The 27077-nt window shown below is 40.1% G+C and overlaps 1 pseudogene; it reads right to left on the reverse strand.

Moving 5' to 3' along the window:
- Window positions 1-2592: 2592 nt before the first annotated feature.
- Window positions 2593-19242, reverse strand: LOC128425215 (sterol 26-hydroxylase, mitochondrial-like; annotated as a pseudogene).
- Window positions 19243-27077: the final 7835 nt, after the last annotated feature.

Genomic DNA, 27077 nt, shown 5'->3' on the forward strand with positions numbered 1-27077 from the left:
CTTTAGAATGTATATATATATATATATTTATGTATGTATTTGGCAGATTGGATTATTACAATACATACGACACTGCTGCAAGAAAAAGAAAAGAAAAGAAAGAAAGAGGAAAATACAAATTTTAATTAATTAATTAAAAAATAGGTAAGTAAATAGGTAAATTTAAATTTAAATTTAAAATAAAGGAGGGAGAGGGGGGGGGGGGCGGTTGTTGCCATCTAATCTTTCTCTTGTAGTGGGCATTGTATGTTCTCATAGGGTTAGAAAGGGATCCAGGTTCTCTCAAAGCTCTGTATGGAACCTTTCAGAGTATATCTGACTTTCTCCATTTTCATGAAAGACATGGTGTCTCTAATCCATCTTCTGAATGTGGGAGGTGTTTGTTCCTTCCATAAGAGCAGTATCAGACGTCTGGCAAGCAGAGAGGTGAAAGCTATGACAACATGGGCCCTGCATTTAGGAGGACGAGTTTTATCGGTAAAGCCAAAAATGGCACATAATGGGTTTGGAGGGATGACCGCACCAAAAATTGTAGAGTAAGCATGAAAAAAGTCTGCCCAAAATTTCTGAGAGGGCAAGACCAGAACATGTGTGATCAGCTGGTTGACTTTCTGTGTTTGAGATCTCTCCCCAAAGTGGTTAATTGTGCTCCGGAGGGATACAGGGAAATGTGAGTTTGTCAAAGAAACTCAACATTTTTGGGGAGTTTTCATTCTGCTCAGAGCTATATAGGTCACTGTAGTATTGTTTACAGGTGTATTTTGAATAAAAAAAATTAAAAAAAATGTCAAACTCCAATCAAAAAAATGAACGCTGTCTCTGTTTTTATCTGCGTATATAGTGACTCATAAAACATTTACAAATGTGATATTACTCGCAAAATATTAAAGATTTAAACTTTGAAATTCATAATTCTTGCACAAATAATATACAAAGATCAGTATTTACAGCTGCCTTTGTCAGCAACTCCTCGTCGGTCTATGAACCTTTTGTGTCTATTAGCTGTATTTTGTAACTGCCTGGATGTTTGAATGTTGGAATTGGCAATATCTAGATATATAATATCTTTGCAAAGTTATATTGGCATTATAGTGATTGGAAAACATGGCCTGATTACCCAAGGTTCCATTTGGCGAGGTCCATTAAAAAAACCTGAATTGTGTGCGTGAATATGTTTTTTTTTTGGTTGTGTTGGCTGAAAGTTTATTTTGCATTTGCTTATATACTTGGTTGTGTTGTGTGTTTTTCCATGTTGACTTGTTTTAAGTCTGTTTGTTTTATTTACGTGGATGTGTAAGAATAAGCAGACACGGCTAACCAATGATAGTCTATTTGCCAACAGTTTTTGTTTTAACCAACTACTTCCAATATTTGCTTTAAGCTAAGTTAACCACTTGCTGCTTCGAGCTATGTATTTATGTGCAGATATTGACACGAAGCAGGAAAGGGAAAACGAATGTGAATCGAAAAGGAATACCTTCAAAAAATCATGTAAAGTCACCTAATAACATTAATAAAAACCTAATAAAAACAATAATTAAAACCAGAGCTACTCAACCCTGGAAGTATCAACAATAAAATACAATTTCAAAAATTTCTAGGACTGCAAAGCAGCACTGGGCGGGCCCCAGCACATGAATTTTGAAGCGTTGCATGCGTTTTACCTGGAAAAAAATAAATAATGACTGAGGAAATATTGACAAATAGAGCTGATCAGAATTGGACTCTGATCATGAGACAGAAGTTTGGTGGGGATAGGACAATGCACAGTGGAGTTATGACAACATCATCTCCTTTGGCGAGGGATAAACCTTCGCCGTACCTCAATGTTTACACGGTTTGAGGAAACGTCCCAATACTGAGACAGAGAGAGACGTCACCTTTGCAAGAAATAAAGATTCCTTTGATCTTTGACCACTGACACTGTCCCTGCAGGAGTGGAGTTGCTGTTCACGGCTCAGCATCAAAGGATTCATGGTTCATGTTTGTCCGCGATGCAGAATATCGTGTTTGAATGGCATGTAATCAAACTTTGACACCACGCCACGGTCACAACGTGTGACGATAAATCGATTTCGCAGTTAGTTTGTATCTCCATATTGTTGTGATGACACTCATCTCAATTTGAAGTGGACCTGATGTAATCCCTGGTACAAGTACCTCAAGGTAAAATTTGTAATATGGCCAAAATGGCCACTAAATGCCAAATAACAGGCTTCCTGTTGCTTTTTTCAAATTGCACCTAAGACTTTTTTGTTTGTCTGGTCATGGTTCACTGTGTATTGATTTTTGTGAAGATCGGTCAATGTGAACATGTTCCGGGGGTCTCGTGGGGCACCGTTGAGCTATTTTGCGACGCCAATTAAAAATTCCTCCAGAATACGTATATTTTTACCACTTTCTGACTCTGTGCAAATTTTGGTTAGAATTTGAGCATGTTAAAGCCCTCAAAAAGCCAATTCATTTGCAGGAAATATTATAATAATAACAAGAGGTAATGTTGGGTCTTTCAATCCTGAGCAAACACACTTTAAACATTCAAATAATCCATCCAATGTCCTATTGATAAAATGCATTGACAAAGATGCCATGTTATCTTAGTGTCTCCCTGACGATGGCCTTCAGGTATGGCATCTGAGCGATGTCTTTGCTGGACGTCATCTTGTCTCCGGGGCAAATGACTTCCTGGTTCAGCTGTTCCTGGATCTCTGGCAGCTTTGCCAGGTGGTACAGACTCCAGGAGATAGTGTTGGAGAGCCACTCGCACTGTTATCTGTTGCTAAAGCTGTCAGGGTATGAAGTGGTATAATCTTTATCTTTATAATTGTGTTAACAATAGTACATTCAAACCCCTTGTAGCATGGATATGTTTTTCCCTGGAGTAAATCACAAAAATTGTCACGGGTCATAGGCCACACATTGAGCTTGAGCACAATTAGAATAATGTTTGTACTATATTTGAAGAAATGGTTGTTAGACCAAAATACAAACATATTGAAATCCAGCAAATTTTAGACATTAAATCTTGTGTTAGAGGAAACTTATCAAGGACATGATTCCTGTCCACAGGTTGCGTGAATTGTAAATTAAAGGTTGTACTGCACTTATTTTGATATAATTTAAATTAAGTATCTATATCCCATGAAATAAAAGGTCTGTTGAAATTATTGTAATGCTTTTATGAGTCTAAGTTAGCGAACTTTGTTTCTTAATCTTCGAAAACCATCAAGATGTTTTATTTGTTTAGTTTTTTTTATTGATGCCACTAATCTGGTTTCTTTCTTTGTTTTATTGTACTTGTCTTGTAAGCCTCTTGCAGACTGGACTCGTCCCTTCCACAGAGTGAACACACACTGAGTCAACTCACCGTGTCGACTCCTGCCAGCAGGATCTCAGTCATGCTTGCCAGAGTCTCAGTGATCGTCATCTTGTCGCTGAACAGCGGGTGTGTGAGGTACGCTCCCTCCAGCAGTCATGAAACTTCTTGCTCTACAAAAAACGCCTTTAAAAGAACTCCTCACATCAGAGACCAGGTTCACGAAAGAGATTGAATAAATCTTATCGGTTTCTGCCCAGTGCTCTGAATGTCAAAGTGAAGAAATTCAATGAAGCGCAGGTGAACGGCGGGAGTAACTATTGGCACTCAAAACAGGTCAATCTGTTTTAGACAGGGTTAAAAGGTCCTGTTTTAAATGATCCTTGTGGTATTTTGACCAAAATATGTTACAGACATTTCATTAAGACCCCAAGGAACCATATCAACTGTGATAAAATGGGTATAATATGTCTCCGTTAAATAAAGTTTAGTTAAATCAAAGATTGTTTCATAAATCTGATTCAATACCTCATTAAAAGGTAAGAGTAATAAAGGGCTGAAATAGTTTAAAATAGTGCTTTTTAATACATTTAGAAACTATATTACTAATTATATGTATTATATGTACTGTGTTAGGCCATAGAGTGTCATTTTGTGTCATTTTGGTTGGTGGTGTGCCCCAGGATTTTGTAAATGTAAAAAATGTGCCGCGGCTCAAAAAAGGTTGAAAATCACTGTCCTACAGTATATTCATATTCATATTTATATATTTTTATATAGTTATCTTGCTCATAGTTCTTATATCAGACAATACCTGTTAATACTGTGCTATCCAATATATATTTCTTACTGTACATATCTTATTTATTTACATTCCACTTTCAATACGCACAATACTCTGCACTTTTACTGCCTTTTTTTTTGCACTTCTGGTTAGATGCTAAACTGCATTTCGGTGTATAAGTACTTGTACTTTTTAAAGACAATAAAGTTGAATCTAATCTAATCTAATCTATTTGCATAATGATGTGGAATGTAGAAAAAAGTTAATTTAGGTGAACTCAAAGAAAATCAGTGATTAAGGGGGTTGTGACATGCTCCACTGGTGGTGATCCCAGACTGACACAAACCATTTCCAAGCGGGAAGGTAGGGCCACAGGGACCTGGGGAAGAGGATCACGACCTGCTTGAGGTGGAACATTTTCCCAACGGAGGTAATGAACTTTTTTATTTCCTCAGGCAAAACCTCGGTCAAGCAGCCCATACGTGTCTCAAACAACACTGAACAGATACCTACATTCAAAAAAATGTAAATAAAAGTAATATAAAGTCATTATGAATATTATGAATAGATTTGCAGGTTTTCCACTAGATTTCCACGAGCCAACTAAGTGGCTAAAATTGACTTTAAAAATCCACTGACTAACAAAAAACTAAAAATGTAAAACATATCCTCCTTGGTGGAAAATGCTGATAAAAGGACTGGTAGGTGGAGCCGTGGGCTCTTTCCTTAATGTCAGTGTTTAAACAAAGCTTCATACTTACTGTTCCAATATTAGCTCGCAGAGTTGGTTTTAGTCTAACTCTCAGCAAGAAAGTAAACAAGCATGTTTACAGAGTTACCCGAGTTTCTAAAATTGATCATGCCTGAGGGAGGGTTTTTTAAAACTGTTGTAACAAAGTCTTTGTTTAGAGATCATGTAATGAACCTAATCCTTCCTATGTGATTCTAGCAAACGCTGGAATCAACCCCACAGTTTATCTCCCTGTATCTATTCAGCGGTCAAGGCCAAATGACTGTGCAGCCGTGCCAGAGTGAACACGCCTGAATGACAGCACGCTCACTTCCTCTCCAGACAGTTAATTCTCTGCTCCAACTACATAAAGTTACAAAAGTAACAAAACACTCAAGTAAAACTCATTTAAAGCTGTAAGATCTGATGCAGGAGTGAAAGAGTCAAGGACAACTGCAGTGAGATTGTTTGCACTGTCAACTCCCAGGCTGGCATAGAATTGTTAATAAATAATAAAGATATAAACCATCTAGAAAGGTTGAAGAGAAGAAGTTGGATGCTTTATCATCTTAACTCGTAGCCGTCATTCATTGAAATCATTACTTTTCCGGGGTTTTTCAGTGGGAGTGGGAGTGGCTTTCCTTGAGGAAATGATTGACAGATCGACAGTGTTTGGGTATCAACATCCACGGGTTCAGGATACTGCGGGTCCGCTGCCAGTTGGCCCCAATCCTAAAAAGAGGAGGATAATAAGTGGAAATGAGGCTCCAGTTCCAGTTTGGGGCAGATCTGTTCATGTACAATGAATTTAAAATGTGCATGCCCTAAAAAGAAAACCCAATCTTTTCTATGATATCTCATTGTGGAGGTCACTAGATTGCACACAAAGATTAATTCCGCAGAGGAAGTCCGTTATGGTACAAGGCTTCAAATCACGAAAAATGGCCGCTCAATTCATAATGGTAGACATTCTCTTGGGCGTAGGTAAATTACCCCAAGAGGTTTTCTTGCAGATCTGGGCATGAGCCAAACAACATTTATCTGAAAAATGTTTTCGGTCATTTTAGGTAGTTCTTGTCACACTGATGCATGTTCAAGTGCATATTTTCCCAGTTTGGTTTTACTTAGTTATTTGATGTTGTAAAAATAGAGGGAAGCGTCATGATTGACAGCTGCGACTGACTCGCTATTGCCTGTGCACATGTACACTCCTGATCAAAATCTTAAGACCAGTTAAAAAATTGCATGAATTTGCATTTTGCACTGTTGGATCTTAGGTAGGTTCTAAGTAGAGCTTCAAAATGCAAAAAGAAGAAATGGGAACAAGAGACAATTTAACTCAAATAGGCTGTTCATCAGCTGATCAAAAGTTTAAGACTACAGCCTTTAAAAGCCAAAATCTGTGCAAAAATTTGGATTCCATGTCATTTCCTGTCAAGTAATCACACTGTGAAGATCTCTTGATGGCAAAGGCAAAAAAACTCACCGTCTTTGAACGTGGTAGGATTGTTGAACTGCATAAACAAGGCCTCTCACAACGTGCCATCGCTGCTGAGGTTGGACGCAGTAAGACAGTCATTTTGCATTTCTTAAAAGATCCTCAGGGTTATGGAACAAAAAAATCAAGTGGTAGACCCAAAAAAATCTCACCGGCGCTGAGGTGGAAGAAAGTTTTATTCTCTGACGAGAAAAAATTTAACCTTGATGGTCCTGATGGCTTCCAAAGTTACTGGCATGACAAGGAGATGCCACCTGAGATGTTTTCTACGCGGCACAGTGGAGGGGGCTCGCTCATGATCTGGGTTTTTTTTACTTCAATGGAACAATGGAGCTCCAGGTTGTGCAGGGGCGTCAAACAGCAGCTGGCTATGTGGAGATGTTGTAAGGAGTGCAGACAGGTGTGTGGATCCAATCGCACGACTCGGAGACACAAGAAGGTGCAATTAACCAGCTTTACTGTAGAATATTGGTACACGTCACGGCAGTCCAAACATGGGTACAATAATCCACAGGAGACAGGCAGCGGCAGAGTTCGTAATCGTTCCAGTCCAAGGTCGGTACACGGGAGGCCAGTCGATCACAGGGCAGGGTATCCGGCAGGGAAAAGGCAGAGACGTAAACCGTTAAGCAGGCAGGGATCGGTAACAGGAAGGCTATCAGGAGGAATTGCTGGAACGCTAGGAACATTGAGAAACAAAGACGAACTGGCAACGCCACACAGGAACACAGAGACTAAATACACCGGGTGATGAGGACCAGGTGAAAACAATCAGGGAGGAGCTGACAATCACCCAGGTGGAACACACACACGAGCGAGGGAGTGAGGAGTCTGAAACGAGAGGAGAGGTGAGTAAACAATAACAACACATAACAAGAATAAGTTATAAATCTCCAGCCAACTTAACTTAATAAACTGGGCTGGCCATAACAGATGTTGCAGCGGGCATCCCTCATGACTGAGGGCCCTCGTCTGTAACGACTGGGTTTTTCAGCAGGACAACGCTCCAATTCACAATGCCCGTCTGACCAAGACTATTTTCCAGGAGAATAACATCACTCTTTTGGACCATCCTGGGTGGGAACATTTGGGGATGGATGGCAAGGGAAGTTTACAAAAATGGACTTCAGTTCCAGACAGTGGATGCCGCTCGTGAAGCCATCTTCACCACTTGGCGCAACATTCGCACTAGCCTTTTGGAAACACTTGCATCAAGCATGCCAAAACGAATTTTTGAAGTGATCAACAATAATGGTGGAGCTACTCATTACTGAGTCAGTTTTTGACACTTTCATTTCTGTTTTAGGAGTTTTTATTTTATTTTTTAGCTGTGGTCTTAAACTTTTGATCAGCTGATGAAAAGCCTACTTCAGTTAAATTGTTATTTTCAATAAATTGCCTGCTCACAACTTTTGGGCTCTTGTTCCCATTTCTTCTTTTTGCATTTTGAAACTCTACTTAGAACCTTCCTAAGATTCAACAGTGCAAAATGCAAATTCATGCCATTTTTTAACTGGTCTTAAGATTTTGATCAGGAGTGTATAGGTCGATACCTTGATACCAAAGCTCCACCCCCATATAGCTGAGACTGGCTCAAATATCACAGCATTGGGCGAAAGATGGCTGGGATATTTTGGCTTCAGTTCTGGATAGTGGGAGGAAGTGGAAATGCAACGTTATCCATGTTCAGTGTATGGGATTTGTCTTTGTTAAAATGAAAACTTTGATAAAAACTGCCCTAAGTATTCTATGGGGCAAATGATATACAGTACATGTCGCAATAGCACTAGCATTTCCACTGCCTCCATGGCCACACCTCCACACTACATGAGTGCGCTCACTCGGTTGGGGCCTACAGTCTGTTGACATTATGAAATTAGGTGAAAGTGGCTCCTAAACACATAACCAGAGGCACTACTGGTTAAGCTTATTGGCTAAATATTTTTTTTTAAAAACTAAAGAAATTCCATATTGCTGCCCTGAAGATGTACCAAATCAAATATTGACTTCAGTTCATGTTTTTTTTTTACTTAACATAGCAGCAAAAACATTAGCACAACCATCGGGAGGGGTTGGACCAACAGTTTCCCACAAAGGGACTCACAAGTGCACTAAAATGGCCCGACCGGTTACAGAGAAACTCACAACACAACACACAGAGAGAGAGTGTGACTTTATTGTCCGACGGGGGGGGGGGATGATGAAGAGGTGTGTTTGCTGCGTACATTGTGTTGTTAGGGGAAAGCTAAGTAACGCTACGTATGTTGTACAGGGGACGAGCACGCAGTAACTTCATGCAGACACTGTTTGTTTCCACAACTGCAGGTATGTGAGTTTATGTATGTCCTGTTGTATTATTTTCTTAATATCCAACACGTACGTTAGATTGTCTAATTTATGTAAAGTGTATTTTATTTACGTTATTTAATTTAATTTGTTAATTATTTTATTTAGTTATAGTAATAATTAATGTGTATATCGTCATTGTATATTGTCATTGATTAATTTTTCACAAATTTTAGAGCCTTTTTATATGGTCCCCCCCATGATACCTTTTTTCGTTTTCTGAGATGTTATATCAGGGAATATAAAAGAAGAGTACTTCAAATTGCCATGTATTGTTGTACATTAATATATTTTTATGAGAGGTATGTTTTATCAGGTGTATTATATCAGGTAAAATGTACCCGACATTAGTGATGGTGTTACTAATTGTCAATAGTGTTCTAGGGTTAAAGAAAAAAAACATTCACAAGGCAGAAGTGAAGACACTACATTTACACATCAAATAGTTGTTGGTTGTTTAAAATCTTGTGTGTTAGCTTTTAAAGCAAAGAAACTGATCATTACTAATTCTTGGATGTCCACCTGACCCACTGCAAGCACTTTTATAAATGAAAAGCATCGGGGGAGTGATGCACACCATGTACTGTCAGACAATGCAACATTTTTTAAGATTGTAAAAAGGCTATTTGACAATGGAGCTCAAGTGATTTTTCAATCTATTAAGCTTTAGGTCGCATCTACAGTCCTACTGGACACAGACCCTTCTAAAAAAAAATGCATTGTCGAGCTCAACATAATTGTGTTATTTTCTAAATGTTTTCTTACGATGCAGAATCATTTTCTGATAAGTTTTAAATCGTCTCTCTAGACCCGATATTCAGTGAAAATTTTTGGAAAAAGTGTCGTTGGACTTGTCCTCTGACTGGCCTGAGAGACAAAGGTAAAGCTAAGAGAGGTACACTCACTCGGTCAGGGGTCCATAGGCCTGGTTCCTCATCTCTTGGTACAACCTCAAGAAGGGCATGTCGGTCCGGATCGGATGTTTCCCATCCTGCCTCAAAACCTGCTCTATCAGGTCCGCCTGAGCCATGTTCACAAGGGTCAGAGGGCCTAACTCCGACTTCCACAGCGGACCGTAGATCTTGCGGTGCTCAATCTTTGAGCAAATGATATGAGTTAATAAATATTTTTTTGTGGGATAGAGTGTCTTCAATTGATTTTTTTTTTATTTTTGTGTGTATTTGTGATGCTGAGTGAAAGTTTGAATGTTTCTTATTTAGGTAACAGCGTCTCAATCACTTTGCTGTCTTCTTCTTTTCTTGGGTAAATCCAACAAAGCTGAGCTTTAACACCAAATGTTGTATGAAACCTGTCCATTCTTGTGCCTTGGGGCTGGACAGGTAGATCAGGTTCTATCTTAAACTACTACTTATTTACTTCCCTTCATTTACTTTTCTTTTTTCAATAAACCTCCCATCAAGTAGCCTGAAGGAGTTTATAGGCTCTCATCAGCAGGCACAGCTGTCATCACAGGGTTTCCAGTTGCCGAAGCCTTAATGTCCCTTGCAATTATTTCATAAATATCTCAAACAATCTCAAAAGAAATACAGGTTTCCAAGCACCAATTAAAAAAGCTCTGGGGGAGTCCAATGGGTAGAATGGTTGAGGATGATTTGCTAAATTAAATTTTAAATTTTTCTATAGATGTAAAGACAGTTTTTTTAAATATATATTTATTTTTACAGCGTACTTGTACTGTAGAGTCCGGATGTGTGTCAGTAGTAGGACATTCAAAACCTGAAACACCGAATTATGTGCCAGTATCAACAGTGCCTCATTATTCCCAACCACCTTAGACGAGCTAAGGCCTGCCCATATCCTGCCGCTGATTGGCTGCAACTCAAGAACTTCCTCGTTGGGTTAACGCATGGAGACTGATGACTGGTTAGCGTTACAGCCAGGGTAGGTTCAGAGTCCAACAGGGGTAGGGATCGAAGTGAGTCAGTGTTTTTGAGAAATGTTTAATTAAAATAGATTATATTACATATTATTATCGTCTATTAATGACTTATTAGTCTTTCATGATTTACATGTTAGTTCTGTAGCTTCTATTGTCCAGGTCTTGATACAGGTGAAAATGAATAGCAGCAGCAGTCTGTCAACCACATGAGTGTTCATGTAAGACACGTAACAGTACTCACCTGCATCTGTGAAGTCGTCTGGAAGTATCCCTTCACAAAGAGCCAGTACAGGTTGGTCAATATATTGGGTCCGTGCTCATCCATCGCTTTCAGTTGGTTGGGGGCTCCCACCACGGAGCTACTGCTGCGGCTGCTGGGGGAGGCGGAACTGGACACATATCGTCGGTGGGAGTCCGGGCCCAGGCCCGTATATAAATATACATATATATTTGCTATTATGTGTATTTTATCCTTTTTTGGACATTGCGATTAAATTGTGCGTTGGTGTAATTTTATCAGTTGTCTTTGACTTAAGGTTTTGTTTTATTTATATAATTTGTCCTCCTTTTGAGGGACTTTGTTCCAGATGTTTTGAATATATATATATATATGCCCACAATCAGCTGATTAGAAAAACAGAGAACTGTGAATAAATAAGAAAGATGAAGTTCCTGATATATATAATACTGAGCTTCATTAGTGTTTCCTTTTTGATAGGCAAATTTTATTTGTAACCTTTTAACCTTGTTTCACCTGTTTAGCTAAGCTAAACGACAATACATCAAACTGATTTTAAAAAGATCATTTGAAAATTTGAATTAAATTGAATTTACGTTCAAGTCTGTGTTCAACCCTCTGTCTCCCTCCAGGGGAGACACTGTAAGACCTTTATCATATATGCTAAGCACCTGAGATGTCGATGATGGTGAAGTTGAAGGAAGGATTCCGCGGACCCAGAACTAGCTTGTATAGTAATGTTTTATACAAAGAAGTTCACAGATCAGGACAGGCACCATGGTATACCTGGAGACATTCCCAGCCAAATGCAGGAGCCTGAATTTGCAGGAGTCAAGGCCACATTATATAGAGAGGTTGCGACCCAAGGCACAACAACGTCCCAAATCCTGTGGTTTGGCAGGACATGACTGCATGTGTCTAAGCATATAATGTTAATGAAATGGTGTATTCATAAAGACATATCTTGTGCTTAAAGACTAAGACCCATGTTCTATACTCATCCATTAACAGGTCCGAGATCATTCCCTAGGGGGAGAGAAATACATGGAGGAATTTCTGAGAATCTGAAGATGAGGGCAGCATGCTTTAACATGTGATTCTTGTTTATACCTTTGTTAAAGGGATCTATTTAGCTGAATATACCACATATTCTCCCCTTCGAGACTAAACAACAAGTTTTGAAATAATCAAAAGAATAAAACATACAGGTGTATGATCATGACTTTGACTTGACTATGTGACTTTGACTTGACTATGTGACTTTGACTTGACTATGTTATATTTATACATATATTCATATTCATATTATTTAATTTAATATTCCATTCACCCTGTAAACTACTGCTTCACTTGACTACATTATATATTACGATGTGATGTTATATGTTATGTTAGATAGCATGTTTTTTTTTTTTCTATCCTCTGAATAGTCACCATGTACATTCTGCTCCCGAATCATACAAATACACTTACTTCACATATACTTATCTTATTTAATATTCCCCACTTCTTCACCCTGAAAACTGTTGCTTCATTTGAATCTATTTGACTATGTTATATGTTATACATATATTCATATTACTTAATTTAATATTCACTTGACTGTGTTATATGTTATATGTTATGTTACATAGTATGTTATTATTTTTTCTTTTGTAAAGTCGCCTAATGCGTAGATGTTTGCCTGCCATGTCATAAGAATTTCACTGCTCCGATGACGCTGTCATTGGTGCATGTGACAATAAACTTTGATTTGATTTGATTTGATTTGATGACAAAAATAACAATCCGTCCTACAGCATAATTTTAACAATAAAGCAACTGTATGGAGTGTAAAAAGTGAGAGTGAAAAACCTATCAGGCATCTTGAAATAAACATCATACAATTTAGACAATGGCAAACTTTTTGACTCGCGGGCCACAATGGGTTCTAAAATTTGACAGAGGGGCCGGGCCAGGACCAGATGGATGGAGTGTTTTTGTGAACTAATTTAAATGACATAAAAAAAAATAATAATTTTTATAATACTTTTATATACTTTTATAATAATAAAAATCATTACATGAAATGATTTGGCCTTTAACAAGTAGCAAAGCATTTATTTGCAAGGCAATTTAACAAAACCCGCCTTCGGAGAAAGGCTTGCTAGCCTTTGCTATTTCAAATGCCACCAAAAAACTTACCTTGGTATTTGACTCTTGAATCTAATTCCGCTCATTTTACAGAAGGGCTCACAGGGCAAAGCGAAAAAGTGAAGGGAGATCATTTGCCCTTTCAAGCCCTCTACACCACACTCCCGGTCAAATTTAATTTAGCTGTTTCTCGGCATATCAGGCATACAGCCTTCGATTGCACTTCAGTGAAAAAGTATTTTGTTGTCCACTCAGTGTTAAACACTCGCCAGTCATTGTCCACTTTTCATTTCCTAAATCCGCTCATTTTACAGAAGGGCTCACAGGGCAAAGCGAAAAAGTGAAGGGAGATCATTTGCCCTTTCAAGCCCTCTACACCACACTCCCGGTCAAATTTAATTTAGCTGACGGTTTTATCCAAAGCGACTTACAATAAGTACATTCAACCCCGAGGGTGCAAACCCAGAACAACAAGAAGCAAGAAAGTACAATTTCTTCAAAAATGAAGTAAAACTACAAAGTGCTATAAGTAAGTGCCATTAGTGCTACTAAATTGTGAGTTTCAAAACAATAAAAAATTTTTTTTTTTATATTTGAACATGTTCGGGCCGGATTAAAAAGCCCAAAGTGCCGTATACGGCCCGCGGGCCGTACTTTGCCCATCTCTGTTCTATATTCATCCAGTAACAGGTCCGAGATCATTCCCTAGAGTGAGAGAAATACATGGAGGGATTTCGGAGAATCTGAAGATGAGGGCTGCATGCTTAAACATGTGATTCATGTTTATACCTATGTTAAAGGGATCTATTTAGCTGAATATACCACACCTTCTACAAATGTGCTCTCTGCCCTATGGCCTTCAAGACTGCGCCTGGCACACATTCCCACGCACATATAGAGCATCCAGGACCAGCCTTTCACTGACACTATTCATCTTCAGCACTACTGATTATTCAGGTGTTAAGGAGCAGGTGCTCTGTGTGGTTTCGGCTCTTGTTGTGCCTCAAGCCTAAAGCTGCATTACTATCTGAAATTAAACAATTTACCCTGAGCTGAACTGTATATTTCAATACATAAAATTATATTTTCATATCCTGATCTGAAATAATTTTATAATCAAAAGTTTCTTTAAAACATTAGGTACAGCTGAAGGTTTAATGTCTTCATGTGAAACACAACACTCAACAACAGCTGGGACTCTTATTTCAGTTTCCTAATAATAATATTAACAGACAAGCCCTTTTATTCCAATGTCACATCATCACTCTTCCTTCCACACTGACACATTTCCCTGTAACCCAATACCCATGTCCAATTCCTTTCCCTCAGGAAAACCTTCCTCGCTGCTTCGTCAGTAGCAGGATTTGTTGGAGTTAGACATGGTAGCTTAACCGGAGTTTGTTTTACGTCGGCAGAAGCCAGGGGCTGGAAGCATTATGTTCCTGGGTCATCCCTCTGTCTCTCTGTCTGTCTGTCTGCTTGTCCATCCCTTCGTCCATTTGTTCATCTAATCCAACCATCCCCACTTGTGAACATGATATCTCAAGAATGAAATGACACAAATTTGACACAAACTTTCACTTCAGCTCAAGGGAAAATTATTAGAATTTGGTGGTCAAATGTCAAAGGTCAAGGTCACTGTGACCTCAAACAATTTAATTTTACCCTATAAACATTTTTTCATAAGAACACACGTTACAGCTAAGAATCGCTTAACACCTCTTTCACTATGTAGGTACCAATTGAGTCTTGTAATGTTGTGCGGTAAATTCATATTACAATTTTGTGTGTATTTTTCAGGTTGATCTACAAGTGCTCCATGTGTGACACTGTGTTCACTCAGCAGTCCCTGCTCTGCGCACACTTCAACCAGCATGTTGTCAATCATAAAGTCTCAGTGTTCAAATGCCCTGACTCCTCCTTGCACTATGCGCAGAAACAGCTCATGTTGGACCATAGGGAAGAGCGGGGTAATGTGGGACATTTTTTACATTTGCTCCCCTCTAGGCGAGCTCAAATGAATTATCGGTAAAATTTACACATTTCCTATTAATTCAGGATGTTTTTTAGCAATGGAAATGATCGGAATGTCTTCAGGACAAAGGGCAGTGAAAATATGATTGTTTTAAAAAAAGTGGTCTTGTGTCCCACTTTACCCCAGCTACGGGGTAAAGTGGTCCACTTACTTTTTCCACTTTAAAACTACCATAACAACACATGTTGTAATAGTTAAAATCCTGACAGCTAGATTGACAACCACTAATATCGGACTAGTAACAGAATCTTGGGGATTGGTCAATTAATCACATTTATGATTATTATGATTCATGTGATCTCTTGCATACCCTAGCTTACCTGCACATTGTTTCTCTGTCCAGTTGGCAGGGACAGGGATATTGTTTTTCTCTGCTTATTCAAATGCCAGTTCACGTCACTTAACTGGAGCAAGGCCATGGAACTGGTCAGCTAGTTGTTTCAAGTTTTTGGCAAGCTCCTCCTCCATCTCACCTGTGAATATTCTCTTTACCTCAGCTACTGCACCCCAGGCTACTGATTTTAATTTCCCTTTCTCTTTTTTCTTTATGAATCTTCTGAGGGTTGTCTTGTCAATATTTCTATCCCTTCCAGCTTTTCTTAAGGACTTCTTTCCTTGCATGACCTCAGCGGCTGCACTCTCCATCTCTGCGAGGGGTGTTTGGCCCCAGTTTGTCTTCCTGGTGTATAGTTTCTTGGCATGATGGCTTTTCTACAATGTTTATGACATTAAAAATAAAACATATATAAGGTAATATAACACTAGAATATGTTTAAGAATAAACTTAACTTGTGCTTCATGGTGGAGTAAAGTGCTAAACTTTACCCCACAGCATTTGTCCCACTTTACCCCACAGCCACCGTTTTACAAAAACAACATCTCTTAGCAATTCAGGCTAATCTTCAGCTAGCATCAATCACATGGTTTTATATGTTGGAAGTTCACCAACATGTATGATATAAGTTTTTCTACCTGATTCAATTTGTTTTGACACAACAGTTGATTAAGTTCAAAGCAAGAAAATTTACTTTTACATGAAAAAAAAGATTTTTTTGTGAAAAAACATACTTTCCACAACACCAGTAACAACTTCTCCTTCATGGCAAGGGGGGAATGGGAGGGGCTTGAAAACATAATGGTCAAATGACCACAAATGTGTTCCGTTGCCTAGATACAGGGGGTGTCTCACATGACCCGATGTCCCACATTACCCCGCTCTCCCCTATCAAAGTAAGATTGAAGAATTTTTATTTCATGCATGTTAATGAGTTTAATATTGACTTATGTTCCTAACATCATCATTAAGTCTGCAACAGAATATCATGCAAAATTATACAATTTCTATTTAAATTTTCTAGAAATGTTTTACATACCAGCATTAATGATATAAACTCAGAAATAGGAATCAATATGCATTTGTAGATCATTCATCCAGGTCATTCATGGAACCCTGAAGACCATCGAGGTTCCACCAAACTTGGGCATCAACCTTCCTCTCAGCATCAAGCCCACCAATTCTAATAACAGCATTAACACTAACAGCCCCAGCAATAACAACAAAAAGATGGAGGAAATGTTAATCGTCAAGACAAGGGAGAAAAGAAATCTTCTTTTGTGGCTTCACGTTCGCCACAAAAGAAAAGCAACAGTAAATCCTCAGGCCCTCCAAGCTCAAGATACACATGTGGGGACTACAGTTCCCCTCTTCAGTTCCAGGGAGGTCTTTGTGGCTCATATGAGGCATGAACATGGCAAGGTGAATGTCTGACTTCACTCTTATTGCCATTTTTTTTTGATCACATCATGTTTTTGAAATACCCGCTCAGGAAGTGAGTTCAAAATGAAGAAGATTCTCTGCATATTTCTAGCATAGAAAGACAGAAAAAGTGATCGTGTTTGGAATGGGAAACCAGATAGATAGATGGTGTTCATGAAGCATTTCTTTAGGTTACCTTAAACAGTCTCATGCTCACATTGTAGATCTTGAAGAAGCACCCATGTCGACAGTGTGACAAGTCCTTCAGTTCCTCCCACAGTCTCTGTCGACACAACTGTCTCAAACACAAGGGGCTGCGGAAGGTCTACAGATGCCCGTGAGCAGTGTTGCCAACTCCTCAGTAAGGAAAGTAGCTATTGGCTGTCCTAAAAGTCGCTAGATGTCGCTAAATGACGTCATCGCCTAATTTGCATAATGTAATGGTCGCTATAGGACGTACAGAACGTGAGAAAAAAACACCCTTAATATGTTTAGAACTTAAAATAAGATTTCTTCTACAGAAGCATATTACATTCACTTAAAAAAAAATTATTCTGTTTTTCTGGGATAATTATCTCGGAAATTCCGAAACAAATGCCCCAAATTGTACCCTGCCTTTGACGGTTTTAGTTTTATGCATTGAGAGTAATCATTGTTTAGCGTTAGGAAGAATATCAAGTTAGGCCAATCAGAAATTCAAAAGGCTGCAGTAAACCCTAACCCTAACCCTAACCCAATGGCTAGTTTGGCACCCCCCAATAAAGGCAAGTAAAGTGACCAGCATGAACAGCAGAGGCCGGCATAAACCTTTTAAGTAACAACGCAATTAAAATTGTGAACCTGAGGATGAGCATAAAATGTCAACTTTTCAGCTTACTGGAGTTAAAATTGATGTTTCTCTCTGCTTTGCTAGTCACTGTCCAGCTCTCAGTCAGCCCTTCACTAAAAGAGTGCTGTTGGATCAGCACGTTCAGATGATGCATGGCATCAAAGAACCAGAGGGAAAGACTGTCCGCTCTGAAAATGTGGAGGAATTACCTGACAAGGAAACGGTACTGTGGCACAAATTTGGAGACATGCAACTTAATCAGAGGGAAGTACTCCTTTTGAATCAATACCCTACAAGTGAATTTTATGATTCTCCCGTCCTAACCTAACCTACTATCTTGATCACCTCTACAGACCCCCAGCCCAAAGAGGAAGCCAGGGGAGGATGAGGGATTGCCAGGTTTGAGCTCCAGGGGCCGGTATCTCAAAATGATCCGACAGGATTAATCCACCTGGATTGGATTAAATCCTGATCAGATCCTAAAAACGGGTATTTCAAAGCAAATCTGATCCTGAAGATTCAGATTCAGATTTGGCAATCCAATCCTGCCTTTGATCCGGATTAAAAGCTGCTGTTGAGTATTTCAAAACTTAAGTGGGAAATCTGGATCAGTTTGATCCTAAAAATCAGGATCACCCTGATCCCACCTCAGAGGTGGATTTGAGGGAGATTACATGTTAAGATTTGAACAGTTGAAGTGTGTAACTGCTCCCAAAGTTCTTTGTTTAATACAACTAAGCTTCACTGCTGTTTGATCAATGTTTATTTCCTTTTCACGTTCCTTTTTTTTTTCTGCAAACATGCATGCTGTTCACTGCAATGCTTTAACAAATCGGCGTCAGAAGTGCAACACAGAATAAACATTACACTACTGCATGTAAGTGACATTACAAACTCCAATTAACAAGGAATTATGAAGGAAAAACAATGTGATTTATTAAACAAACAGTGTTAAACTATGCAGTATACATTTCAGTCTTTTAACTGCTTTTCCAGCAACTGAATTCTTAACTTCACTTCTTCTTGTTTAAGAAGTGTTAGTTAGATTTGTTCATTTGTTAGAATTATTTGTTGCTGAGCCCGTTCCGTTTCCACCTTCAGTAGTTCATTGTAGCCATCCCCCTTTTCAGCTTGCCTTTTGCGCTTACATGGTGGTGGTGGTGCCGGTGGATTCCACATCTCCTCCAAGACAGGGCTCTGGCTTGTGCTGGGCTCTTCAAATGCCAGCTCCACAGGGGTGAGGGTGACCAATTCAGCAGACAGGTTCAGAGGCTCCGTGGGGTCGATTGACTCCCCTGTACCAGCTGGCAGTATTCCAAACAAGGCTTGGGAACTCTCACCTCCTATGATGTCCAAAACCGTATCAGTGAACTCCCCACGTTTTATGGACTTGTTCCCTGTTTGGGGGTTTTTCGCCTCAGAATGGTCCTTCGTAGCCTTTTGCTTTAAGTTTTTCCACCTAAGCCGAACCTGCTCAACACTCCGCCGTTGGCCACTACCAGTGGCATTAATTTGCCTTGTTATGTCGGCCCATATTTTATTTTTTACTTTTGAGGACAGAGAACTCTGTCCAGGACCACTAAAACCTCCAAAAAGGGCCTGGTAATTGGCACGAACTCCCTCCAAAAGGGCCGTTGTCTCTGCTGTTGTGAAATTACTTCCTTTATTCTTCTCCATGTTGTCTGAGAAAGCCCTATCACTAAGGAAGGCCTTAAATACCATAAAGCTAAATTGAAAGCAGGTAAGAAAGAACAGGTCACAGACTTTAAAACTGGGCTCGTTAGGTCAATGACCTTTGCTTCTGCAACATGACATCCATAGTACATGTCCTGCGGCACCGTCAGAGACGATACAAGCCTCGTCAGTATGTCCAACGAGGTAATTTCATTGAGCAGTACTCAAATGATGAGCTTTATGCACGGTATAGATTTCGAAGAGAAGATATTTTGTATATATGTGAAATTCTTCGCCCACATCTTCAACGTCCTACAAGAAGGAGTCATGCCTTACCTGTGGAGGAGCAGGTGCTTATTGCCCTACGTTATCTAGGGAATGCTGACCTTAAAATAACCAACTGTGTTGTGAGATGGCCTGGTTCTGTACGTGATGCACGGATTCTAAGAGAAAGTCATCTCTACAGAAGACTGCAACAAACTGCGCCGGATGGTATCCTCCTGGGTGACAGTGGCTACCCACTTCTACGGTGGCTTATGACCCCCTTTGCTACTGTCACATGTGACCCACAGCAGAGGTATAACAATGCACACAGCGCAACAAGGGGAACAATTGAGCGTATCAATGGTGTTTTAAAACGCAGATTTGCCTGCCTGAACTATCTTCGTGTGGAGCCGAAGCAGGCCTGCAATATAATATCTGCCTGCATTGTTCTTCATAACATTGCCCAATTGAGAAGAGTTCCTCTGAATGAAGACATCCTGGACAGACCACCACTTGAGGCAGAAGTACCACAGCTGCAGCCACCACCACCACCACATCAAGCAGATGAACCAGCAGGAAGAGCAGTTCAAAATGCCATGGTTAATTTGTATTTCTCTTGATCCTCATTGATAAGGTCTGGTGCTTTTGTTTAACAAAACTTCGATTTGTATGTTTAAGTTTGAATATGAATGCCTTATTTAAGTAACAGTTTTTTTTTGTTAAGTTACCCACTGATAAAGGCCTCCACTGAAACTCTGTCAAATGTTTTTATTCACATGCATTCAGCACACACACTTAATTTTCATAGCCAAAGCTCAAAAAGTAATGCCATTTGGAGCAAGTCTGTGCAAGTCTCTTCCCACAGACATCTGTAAAGAAAATCTAATATTAAGGTTTTAGGGTTGTCCCCTTTGTTAACAACCGTTTTCTAAAAAGATATGTACAACACATTTTAAAATCTACACACAATGCCTTGCGAGTGAATGCATTCAAATGGACTGTGGACCGCGACATACAGACGCTAGCCTATTTACTAGCTTGTTAGCTCCTTAACACAGGAGTCAATGGAGCAGCGTTAGCTCGCATTAGCGCGAACTCTGCTTAATTAGAGATCGCCGAGCTCTTCTTTCAACTTTGTGCTGATTTACATAATTGGTTAACTCAACATAATGATTGCCTTTCATCTAGTCTGAGGACGCATCAACACTGGCTAAGATTATACTTTAATTCAGAGACAATAGTTGAGCTAGCTTCTCCTTTTTCTGTAAAATGTTGGCTCCATTTCCTGTTTCCTGTCTGTGATCCAGGGGGCGGGACGGATTTGGACATCCCAATCTGCCGGTATCAGGATCACTCTGATCCAATCCAGCAAAGTTTTGAAATACCGGGATAGATCAGGTTGATCCGTGGCTGAGGACAGGGGGATTTGGTTATCCGGATCATTCTGATCTGGATTACAAGTTTTGAAATACCGGCCCCAGGGGATCAGACTCACAGCTTCTGAAAAGGCTCAAAGTGAACATCCCCAAAGTTCACAAGTGTGTGGTTTGTGGCTTCACCTCAGAGGACATCGCCGCTTTCCACAAACACATTCCTCAGCACAAGTCCAATGGCTCGTCCTACAAGTGTCAGGAGTGCGGCCTGTGCTACACCTCCAACCGATCACTGTCCCGACACCTCTTCATCGTTCATCGGCTGAAGGAGCCGCACGGCCTCGCCCGATGCAACGGACGGACCAGGGATGATGATGAGAATCAGAGGGAGAACAAGCTGGACACTACGGACGAGAACAATGATGGGAAACCCAACACCAAATGCAAAGTGTGTGTGAAGATGTTTGAAACTGAGGGAAACCTAACCACTCTCATGAGGACACATGGAATGGCCTTTATCAAGTCTAAGAGAATGAGTGCAGCTGAGAAGTGAGAAGAACTCACTTTTTAACATTGCAAACAACATACATTGGTGATTATGCTGTATATAATGTACACAATAAATACTACATCATGTATACAATATACTCACAGAAATATGTAATAAATGTTGAAGTCAGTGTCTTTAAGTAAACGGAACAAGATACTTTATAGGCCTTGAATAGACCTTTTTATAGAGGAGCTTTTTATTTTAAACAGTTTCCATGGTAGTTTTTCACTTGGATTAGATGATGTATGGATATATTAGTGTAATATGGGACTAATCCTCATACAGTCAGCAGTGATCCAAAATCTTAATGCTGCTAATGTCCATTGAATGTCTTCAAGAATAAATGTTCAACATGGAGATTTAGGTTCCTCAGAGGACACGCCACATCGAGCCGAGGTCCTCAATTCGATCCGACTATACCTTGAATACATTTTTTTTTTTTTTAACTAACCATTTAGTAGCACTTAAATGGCACTTACTTATAGCACTTTGTAGTTTTGCTTTATTTTGAAGAAATTATACTTTCTTAATTCTTGTCATCCTTGGTCTGTACCCTCGGGGTGGAATGCACTTATTGTAAGTCGCTTTTGATAAAGGCGTCAGCTAAATGAAATGTAATTGTAACTTAACTTCGACTTTGTTTATTTTCCCGGATTACACATTTTTCTGTCTGAGCCTTTTCCTGGCAAAACAGAGGTCTTTGTCTCCTTCTAAAGCACCTTGAAGTGAAACTCAATCTCTCCTTTAGATTGGAGCTGCAATTACATGGAACATCAAAATCTTAGGACAATTATTCAAAGATGAATCCTACGGTGGCCCTGAGAGCTCAATGAACAGCAACTTAAGAAAACACATGACGTTGAAAAAACACAAGCAAAGTAAGAAAACATCTTCATCAATTTCACAACACAACACAACACATTACAGAAACGAGCAGCAGATAGACAAACGCCCTGCAAATAGAAAAAACGCGCTGCAAATAGACAAACGCACTGCAAATAGACAAACGCGCTGCAAATAGAGGAGTAAACACAACGGAAGTGTTTCCAGAGGACAGCTAAAAGTGATGGACACGGCTGCCACAGGAGACACAAAAACGTCCAATACACCATACAAATTTGGTTCCACACAGGGGTCGGCCACCCGCGGCTCTGGAGCCAATCGCGGCTCTTCAGCCCCTCTGCAGTGGCTGTACAGTACAGTGTTGTGCATATGTTTCGCGAACGCTAAACTTAACGAATCAGTTTTCATATTATTAACCTGAACGTAACGATGAACGTGAGTTTACGTTAATGTGTGTGTAGCGAGCGCTCAGGTCCCGGACATAGACTGTATATAGGTCCCGGGTCCCGGGGCTCCGACCGCGCCCACTCGCCCTTTTGATAGTAAAGGTTTCGTACCCCTGCACACTATGGACAATACATTGCCTCACAAACAGGGGCTTGCTTGTCAGCGCTGTTTATTCAGTTTAACAGGAGAAGACGGCATGTCTCTAGATCGGACCATCTTGCTGCTCAGAGCTCACTGTGGTTCTCTCCAAGCGAGTGGGCGGGGTCGGAGCGCCGGGACACACAAACACACACACACACACACACACACACACACTTGCCCGCTCCTGGTATTTCATGGTGGCCTGATACGATGATAATTAAAAAAATTAATGTGACGTTCACTCATGTTCATCGCTACGTTCACGTCAATAATATGAAAACTGATTCGTTAAGTTCAGCGTTCGCGAAACATATGAACAACACTGTACTGTACAGCCACTGCAGAGGGGCTGAAGAGCCGCATTCGGCTCCAGAGCTGCGAGTGGCCGATCCCTGTGTGGAACAGAATTTGTACGATGTATTGGACGTTTTTGTGGCAGCAGTGTCCATCACTTTTAGCTGTCCTCTGGAAACACTTCCGTTGGTTTTCTCCTCTACTTGCAGCGCGTTTGTCTATTTGCTGCGCATTTCTCTATTTGCAGCGCGTTTGTCTATTTGCTGCGCATTTTTCTTTTTGCTTTGCGTTTGTCTATTTGCTCCGCGTTTCTGTAATGTGTTGTGGTGTGTTGTGAAATTGATATAGAAGTTTTCTTACATTGCTTGTGTTTTGTCAACTTGCATGTGTTTTCTTAAGTTGTTGTTTGTTGAGCTCTCAGGGCCACCGTAGAATCCTACCTTCAGCTGCACCCCCACACAACCTAGTCAAGTTATTATCTTTTATATATAAAACACACATACTATGAAAATTAGGAAAATAGATGGATTTAACCCAGTATAAATCTTTCAGTTCCTGTGGTAATGGCGGATCCTGTGTCACGCTGGCATCATATAATGGTGTTGGACCACAACCGAGGCAGCGGCTGATGATTGATCCTAATAAGCGGCAGTGGACAATGATTGTGTACTATAGTGGCGTCCGATCTGGATGGCGGATCATGATCTTGCTGGCTGCTGACCATAGACTATGATTGCAGCAGGACTGCTTGACATATCATATTGAAGTTATCCTTCAAGATGTTTACCCTCATCATTGCTGCTGAAACCTATATCTTGATGATGTTTTCCTACACCGGACATCTACACCGCGTTCCACATTATTATGCAAATTACACTTTGCTGAGATTTTCCTAAATAGTAATGCACAGCCAGTCAGTATAATTTTCAAGTCATCAACTGTTAGAGTATAATTCAAATTTTATTGAACAAACCTCCCAATGATAACAGTATTTTTTTCAAAAATAAAAAACTCAAAATGCAGTGTTCCAAATTATTATGCAGAGTTTCTGAGTTTCAAAGTTTCAAGATATTTTATAGGTTGTAAAGAACTAAAAATTGTCATTTGTTGAATGTGCAGCATTAAGAGGTCATATTTACTGAAATCAATAAAAGTTTTAATCAAAATCATCTTAACAGGTCAAGTTACATGTTAACATAGGACCCCTTCTCTGATATCACCTTCACAATTCTTGCATCCATTGAACTTGTGAGTTCTTTGATAGTTTCTGCTTTAATGTCTTTGCAGGATGCCATAATAGCCTCCCAGAGCACCTGCTTGGATGTGAACTGCCTTCCACCCACATAGATATTTTGCTTGATGATGCTCCAAAAGTTCTCAACAGGGTTAAGGTCAGGGGAAGATGGGGGCCACACCATGAGTTTCTCTCCTTTTATGCCCATAGCAGCCAATGCCCCAGAGGTATTCTTTGCAGCATGAGATGGTGCATTGTCATGCATGAATATGATTTTGCTTCGGAAGGCACGGTTCTTCTTTTTGTACCACGGAAGAAAGTGGTCAGTCAGAAACTCTACGTACTTTGCCGAGGTCATTTTCACACCGTCAGGGACCCTGAAGGGGCCTACCAGCTCTCTCCCCAAGATTCCGGCCCAAAACATGACTCCGCCACCTCCTCGTTGACGTCTCAGCCTTGTTGGGACATGGTGGCCAATCACCAACCATCCTCTACTCCATCCATCAGGACCATCAAGGGTTGCACGGCACTCATCCGTAAACAAAACAGTTTGGAAGTTAGTCTTCATGTAGTCCTGAGCCCACTGCAACCTTTTTTGCTTGTGAGCTTGGTTTAGGGGTGGCGAATAACAGGTTTAAGGACACTTGCAAACCTCTTGAGCATCCTACATCTTGAAGTTCGCGAGACTCCAGAGGCACCAGCGGCTTCAAACACCTGTTTGCTGATATTCAATGGCATTTTAGTGGCTGCTCACTTAACCCTACGCATTTGTTTGAAAGAAATCTTCCTTATTTTGCCTTTGTCTGAACGAACCCGCTTGTGCTGTGTTGTGCAATAGTACGTAAAAAGTGTTACCATAGAATGGTGTGCCTTTAGGCACTCAATAAATTTGGTTATCAAAATAAAATGTAAAACATTAATATTTAAAGTATTAATATTAAATCATAACTTTAATTGGTTAAAGTTCTCGCGGGGCACCACCCTTCATAGAAGGGAAAAGATAGCCAATTTATTGATTAAGATCAGTCTCATTTAGATCTAGTTCAATTAGAAATCTCAATATTTTACCATTAAAGATTATATAATGAACAATGAAGGTTTATGGAGTTCTTAACAGTGTAACAGTTGGCAAGATTCACTTATGCAATATTAATGACAGAACATTTGTGAAAGAAGAACATTTATTATGAACATAATAAAGTATAAAAACACAAATTACTAAACAATCAAACTAACTAACAAGGAGGTGTGTGTGTGTGTGTGTGTGAATGTAAATTAGCATGCTTTAAAAATGGTCCCTAAGATAAGAGCCCCCCCCCCTTCTTCTGATGTTGCTTTATGGGGGTAGGTTTAATTAGGTGGAGACTATGCGTGTGTCTGTGTAGATGTTAATCAGATAATGCAAGAGTCAGAGAGACCTACAAAGGAGGCCTATGAAGGGCCTAACTAACAATTACTTTCAAATAACTTGTTGCCACAATATCACAACACATATCAAACTTATAAACACACACCGATCAAATAAACAGTCTTGCTTAGCGTAGTATAATTATTAAGCCCAGATTATGTTACCAGTCCGAGGGAAAGGGGAAAAGAAGTTGCAGTCCAGTTGCAGTTCTGTGACGTCTCCTGGGTTGGTGGTCGTAGAGTTCTGCATTCGCGATTCTGTCGAGCCGTGTGCTCAGATGCTGGTTGAAGTTTTCCTGCAGGACATCGCGTCGCTACGAGGAGTTTTGTAGAGCTTGAAGGGCGAGGAGATTTCCTTGAGAGGGGTGAGCTGGGAGCTGCACCTCTGACCTCCGGTTGTGGGTTGGATAGAGAGAGACAGCCTTCCGCCCTCGGCGTGATGGAAGAAGAGAGAGATTGTAGGCAGACGTCTCCTTATATTGGCCCCGGTGACCTCACAGGTCTTGGACCAGAGTGACCAATAGGAGTGACCCCCCAGGTTCTTGACACCTTTGTGTGATATTGCCCAAATCCCAGGACATGCAGCATCCTGTTACATCCTCTGGGAGACTGAGTTCCTTGACTGTCTTAAGACAAAGGGAACATGTGGCACTCTGGGAGACTGAGTTCACTCCAGAACATGCGGCTCCCTTATTTCAAGTTTGACTGAAGGGAGGCCTGTGGTTTGCACAAAAACCATGTCCCAACAGCTGTGAATCAGTGACAAATTTCTTCACCGTCCGATGATCACGCGCAATTCTTTTGGAAATATCCAATGTTGTGATACCTTGACCAAGGTATTGCACTATTTGCTGCTTTTCAGCAGCAGAGAGATCCTTTTTCTTTCCCATTTTGCCTGAAACATGTAGCTTGCTTAATAATGTGGAACATCCTTCTTAAGTAGTTTTCCTTTGATTGGGCTCACCTGGAAAACTAATTATCACAGGTGTCTGAGATTGATTTCAATCATCCAAATAGCCCTGAGACACAATACCATCCATGATTTTAATTCAAAAACTAAAAAATGAATGTTTATGACCCTTAAATCCAATTTGCATAATAATGTGGAACGCGGTGTATTGCACTTCTGTCCGTCCTGGGGGAGGGATCCCTCACATGTGGCTCTCTCTGAGGTTTCTACGAACTTTTACCCCGTTAAAAGGGTTTTTAGTAGTTGTTGTGCAATAGTAGTAGTAGATTTGACGTTGGCTAATTATTAATAATCATGAGAAATGATTATTAAAAT

This window comes from Pleuronectes platessa, chromosome 19 (genome assembly GCF_947347685.1).
Source record: "Pleuronectes platessa chromosome 19, fPlePla1.1, whole genome shotgun sequence".
Classification (NCBI taxonomy): Eukaryota; Metazoa; Chordata; class Actinopteri; order Pleuronectiformes; family Pleuronectidae; genus Pleuronectes; species Pleuronectes platessa.